Below are 6,252 nucleotides of genomic sequence, written 5' to 3'. Positions count from 1 at the left end.
CACCAAACCAACTAACCAACTAACCAACCAACGAACCAGCCAACCAACAGACCAACAAACTAATCAACCTGCAAACCAGCCAACTAACTAGCCAACCAACCAACTAATCAACCACCAAACCAACCAACCAACCAGCAAACCAGCCAACTAACCAACCAACCAACCAACCAACCAGCAAACCAGCCAACCTGCAAACCAGCCAACTAACCAACCAGCCAACAGACCAACAAACTAATCAACGACCAAACCAACCAACCTGCAAGCCAACTAACCAACCAACTAACCAGCCAACCAACCAACTAATCAACCACCAAACCAACCAACCAACCAACTAACCAACCAACCAACAGACCAACAAACTAATCAACCACCAAACCAACTAACCAACCAACGAACCAGCCAACCAACAGACCAACAAACTAATCAACCACCAAACCAACCAACCTGCAAACCAACTAACCAACTAAACAACCAACGAACCAGCCAACCAACAGACCAACAAACTAATCCACCACCAAACCAACCAACCAATTAACCAGCCAGCCAATCTGCCAGCCAGCCAACCAACCAACCAACCAACTAACTAATCAACCACCAAACCAACCAACCAGCCAGCCAACCAGCCAACCAATCAACTAATCAACCACCAAACCAACCAACCAGCCAACCAACCAACCAGTCAACCAACCAACCAACCAACCAACCAACTAACAAGCCAACCAACCAACTAATCAACCACCAAACCAACCAACCAATTAACCAGCCAGCCAATCTGCCAGCCAGCCAGCCGACCAACCAACCAACCAACCAACTAATTAACCACCAAACCAACCAACCAGCCAGCCAACCAGCCAACCAATCAACTAATCAACCACCAAACCAACCAACCAACCAACCAACCAACCAACTAACAAGCCAACCAACCAACTAATCAACCACCAAACCAACCAACCAGCCAACCAACTTTTGGTGCTTTTGGTTGTTCATGGTTGTTCAGAGTCCTTTGTCGTGTTCTTTGGTCGTCTCGTTTGAACTGTTAGCTCCACTTTCCCTCCACAGTCTCTGGTGGCACTGTTCCTTTATATATGGAGGCTTTTAAAACAATGTGGACAAAGTGAGAGGACGGAGGGCTCCACCTGTATCTGACGTAGAGCATCAGTGAGCTCACAGCGACAGTGCTAACATACTGATGTTCACCAACTTAGTTTAAAGTGTTAGCATACTAAAAAAGTTTTGGACATGCGTCACTTTGCACCTGGACAATAAGCTCAATCTGTAACAGTAACGGACAGAGACATTTTTATTATTATCATCAGCATCACGATGGTGTCAGATTTCTGTTTGTTTGCCATTAAAGTTGAGTTTTCTGTTGGATTTGACTTTTAATTGGCCGTAGGATAACAACAACGTGTTAGCTTCATTAGCCTTATTAGCAGAGTCTGGAGAGAGCCTCGGGCTGAGAGTCCACACTGTAATAACAGCGTCCTTAATGAGCGCGGGTCCGGCGAGCCTCGCCGCCGTCTGATGTGGGAGCGTTTAAGTTTTACAGGCCGAGGCATGGAGCCGCTCTGCCCCATGAACACAGACGGGGCAGAAGAACTGATGAGGGAACTTTCACAACCTGGGAGCAGCTTCAGCGTTGACTTTGGCGAGCGGCGTGTTGAAGCTTGTTGTTTGCAGCTGTCAGACTCTTTACTGTCGGTTTCAAGCTTTTACACTTCAAAGAGACAAAATGAAAATGACAGAGCTCAGGACACAGTTTCTCTTTTTGCTCGAATCTCCTGCAGTCTGGATTAAACTGAAAGGTTAAAACCAGTTTAGCTCTTTAAATCCACACAATACAGTATGACACTAATCTGTCACTCGTCAGTTCTGGTACTTCTCAGCTCAAGTGTTTCTTTTCCCTCCTGAGAAGTGGTTTAAAACTGCTGCTCGTCCTCTGAGACACTACAGGACAGCCTTCTTCTGACAGGACGACTGCTGATTGGACTCGTGTTGTTTGTTTAGTGAATTCTGTCTCTCAGTGAACTCAACCAACCAACCAACTTAACAACCAACCAACCCACTTAACAACCAACCAACCAACCAACCAACCAACCAACTTAACAACCAGCCAACCAACCAACCAACAAACTTACCAACCAACCAACCAACCAACCTACCAACCAACCAACCAACTTAACAACCAGTTAAACAACCAATTAACCAACTATCTGAGCAACCATTGAAGCTGATCCAGTTTCAATGCCATCTGATATTTTTGTAGCTCAGAAGTGTTTTCTCATGTGCTATGAGAGAAAAATATTATTATCATTATTTATTCTGTTAAAACTTACATAATGTTGTCAGTTGTGAGTATTTTAGAAACCATCCGATATGGCAGACCTGGACATGGAGGCTATTAAAACTCCATCAGGTCACTTGACTGATTCTCTGTTTAAAGCACAAACACAACGTTCATAAAAACACAGGGAGGTGTTTAGTACTGTGAGCGGCCCAGCGGGGTAAAGAACACAAACATTCACACCTCCAGCACCATTTTTCTTCCTCCAGCGTGAACACTGAAACAATGCAGCTGTTATTTGAGCGCCAGCAGCAGTTTGTTTCCACGGTCCCTGCAGGCTGAGAGCTGCCAGCCCCTCGCTGCGACTCGTGACCTTTACTGTCACTCTGCACCGACACCGGCCAGCAAACACACCGGCCTTCACAATAAAACACACCAGCCTTCACAATAAAACACACCAGCCTTCATATTTAAAACGCATTAAAGGACTCAACTGTACTGAAATATGACTGAATCATAGAAGTATTCACATTCAGACTGAAGTAAAAAAAAACACTTTCAATCATAAATCTAAAACTATCAAAGGCTTGATGCTTAAAATAAAGAATGTCACACGTCGAGTGCATACCTCCACCACGGCCCGGTCTCCTTTAATTAATCCAATATCAAACTCAATAGCCCTGAATCTAAATGTAAACCACCTGTAACAGCTCAGCCATTGTTCAATGAGCCTGAATTATGTGCCTGGTCCACGACCCATGCATTATTCCCTGGACCTGTCCCTTTATCTGGATCCACAAGAAACCAACCAACCAACTTATTATATACCAATGTACTTATAATTTCCAATTACTTCCAGATTTGTTGACGTTAATCATTTCTGAAGAAGCTTCGCCACATGTTGACAGAAAACTTCTTGGACATCACTTGAATGTTTTGGAAATCCAAGTTTGTCCTGTTATAAAACAGAAATGTCATATTTCCATCATGTCATCTTTTACTGTGTATCTCCATCCTGTGAGCTGATAGGGCCAGCTGTTCCCGGGAACAGGGGGCTCTTACACCAATCAAATGTCTCGTCTTGCCAAAGCACCGGCGTTGACAGGGCGTGCCAGAGCCCACGCGCCGCCTGCATCGCATCACGGTGATGAGCGCTGAAGCCAGAGGAGAAAACCCAGCAACGCTTATATAACCTCCGTCACTCTGCTTCTCTTTGAGTCGTACAATGATGCCTTTGTCTGCCCTCAGGCGGGCCGGCAGTGTGAAGACAGACACAGAAAAGACTTCAAACCAGCAGAAACCTCCAAAAACAACTTTTTTTATATACTTAACAATAAATATAAGCAAGAACAGATTATGTTATCCCTGAAATCCCCTTAATTTATCCATGAAATCAGGATTAATTATACATAATAAACCCAGGGAGTGATTTAGGGGATTTCTCATTATTCAAATTATACATTATTACAATAATTAATAGATTTTATTACCTTTGGTGCAGTTTACAGGCTTATTAATCTGAAAATACCCATTAAATTGATCCATGTAATGACCCCTGACTAATGAGCTTCATCTGGACTCAATTTGACGGTTTAAAGTCTGTTTTTTCTTTTTTGTTGTAGCGTCTTTAAATCCACCACCCAGCGACTCTGAAGCTGTCAGATTGATGTTTTATGTTGTTTATTAAACAGAAAGCAAGATTTTAAAAGTGGTTAGCACTTAGCTTTCGAGCTAACTCCAAGACAGACTCTTGGATGAATTGGTAACAAGTTTGTGGGCTAACAAATTACAACATGTAAATAAGAAGCATTATTGCTCCTTTGTGCTAAGCTAGGCTAAACATATAGACCATGTCTAACTTCTTATCTAGCACAAAGATTTAACAAAATGTCCACCTGTTTTTTGATGCTTTTCTAGAACCACTGACCGCCAAATCAGGTCCAGACGGTAACCTTTAGTTTCACCTCCACCTGTTCCTAACGCTGTGCGGTGCTAACGCTGGTATCATTTCGTTCCATGACCTAACTGTCAGGAAGTATCACCGCTCGAGGACGCTCCATGCCAGCCGCCTCCTCCAGCTCTCAGGTGGCTGCTGGGTAATGAGGTAATCAGCAGAGTGATTGTTGGTATTTCTTTCCGAACGCCTTGAACGGATTCCCGGAGACACGTGTGGAGTCTGCGGGACTCGAGCCAGGACCTGTGCAGGATTTCTGTGGGGAGGCTGGAGGGGCTTCAGATGAAACGACAGACGAGACAGAAAGAGGAAAGTTAAAAACACAAAGAGTTCTTCAGTCCTCGTCTGTGCAGCGTTCAGAGGCTGCTGGGAAACTGGCGAAGAGACGAGGGAAATGATGACAACAGGTCCACGAGCTGGAGATGAGTCGGTTTTTGAGGTTAACCCAAATGATCAACTGAACTCTGTTCTAACATCCAACTATGACCTACCATACTTATATTTCCTGCGGCATGAAGGGCTGTCACCAACGTTTCAGGTGCGCTCACTTTGAGTTTGAAGTTCCTTAGATGATCTGAACAAACTCTTGGTTTGTTCCCTACATATTTCTGATAGAATTAATAAAACAACAAAAATAAACCCCAAGTTTAGCTTCAAACTATGACGCCGAACATGGACGCCTCATCCGCCCTTCCAGGTAATTAATAGAGAGTTTAACTGATATGGTACTCACACTGATGATTCTGTAATCATTCGTGAATGTGACGCAGGTACAGGAACTCTAAAAGAGGGAATGAGTGTCCCTTCCTATCTTCAGTCCTGAGATCAGAGAGACATTTTTATTTCTTTGTCGCTCTGAGAAAATTTACTGCAAAAAGACAAAAAAGCTTTCTAAATAAATGATGACTGCTGTTAAACCCAGAGGAGGTTCCCCTGAGGAGGAGCAGACCTCTACCTCCATGTTCGGCTCTTCTGGACCATAAATCAGCTCCGACTCAATCCATCAAGGTGGAAGAGGGTTTTTCACTCTGATGGTAGTTCAGTGGGTTATGATGAAGGTTTCTGCTCCATTTTGTTGCATCAGTCTGCAGCTGCCGACACACAGACTACAAGCTCAACTAGAACTCAGTGCAAACCTCTGCCAAGGCCCAACAACCCCCCTAAAATTTAAGCCTAATACAACACCAACAATACAATCTGCTAGGTCCAGATTTTTATTTGGATCAGGATGAAATTGTAGCCACTGAGAAATGAACCAAACTGCTGAAAAACGTCCAATCTCACGATGTTAAAGACAGTGAGAAACAATTCCTGGAGCTGTCCCTTTATCTGGATCAGTACCAGAAGTCAATGAGTCTGATTTGGGCCTAGACCCATCCTCCATCCGAGTTTGATCTTGGTTCAGTAGTTTTTGTGTAATCCTGCTAACCAACCCACCGACCGAACGACCGACCAACAAATATTTATCTGTTTTTTGAGCCCTTGCAGGAAGATGACATCTCGGTCTTTAATCTGGATTTCCAAAAAGAAGCCTGAAACCAGATAAAGTAGAACTGTGAGATTTTGAGGGACACTTCAGGTACGATCACCTCTCATAAAACTTCCCTGGTAACAGCATTAAGGTGTTAATGATGCTTGAGCCACGTTTCACCCGATGAAACTCGCTGTCATCATCCTGAGTTTGGCAACACGAGGTGATCTTAATGGAACTTCTCTGAAGATGGATGACACGACTCATCCAAGACTCACATCAGAAACTGTTCTTTTTTTGTTCTTTTTCTTCTTCTGCTCAGCTGCAGCAGTGATTTGGAAAGTGTTTGCAGATGTCGCCTGGACGGGCCCAGCGCCACCATGTCAGCTCCCCCACTTGGAACGTCTCAGGTTTGGAAAGCAGAGCGGAGAAGAGGACGGCTTATTTTCCATGCCAGCTTACATGAAGAGGAGCTCTGTGAGGCCGGCGGAGGAGAGAAGAGACTAATCCTCCTCTTCAGCTGCTGCTGAGAGACACAAATAA

The sequence above is a fragment of the Pagrus pagrus genome (assembly GCF_965226575.1).
Source record: "Pagrus pagrus genome assembly, chromosome: 24".
Taxonomy (NCBI): domain Eukaryota; kingdom Metazoa; phylum Chordata; class Actinopteri; order Spariformes; family Sparidae; genus Pagrus; species Pagrus pagrus.
The sequence above is the reverse complement of the archived record's forward strand: the minus strand, read 5'-3'. Positions refer to the sequence as shown.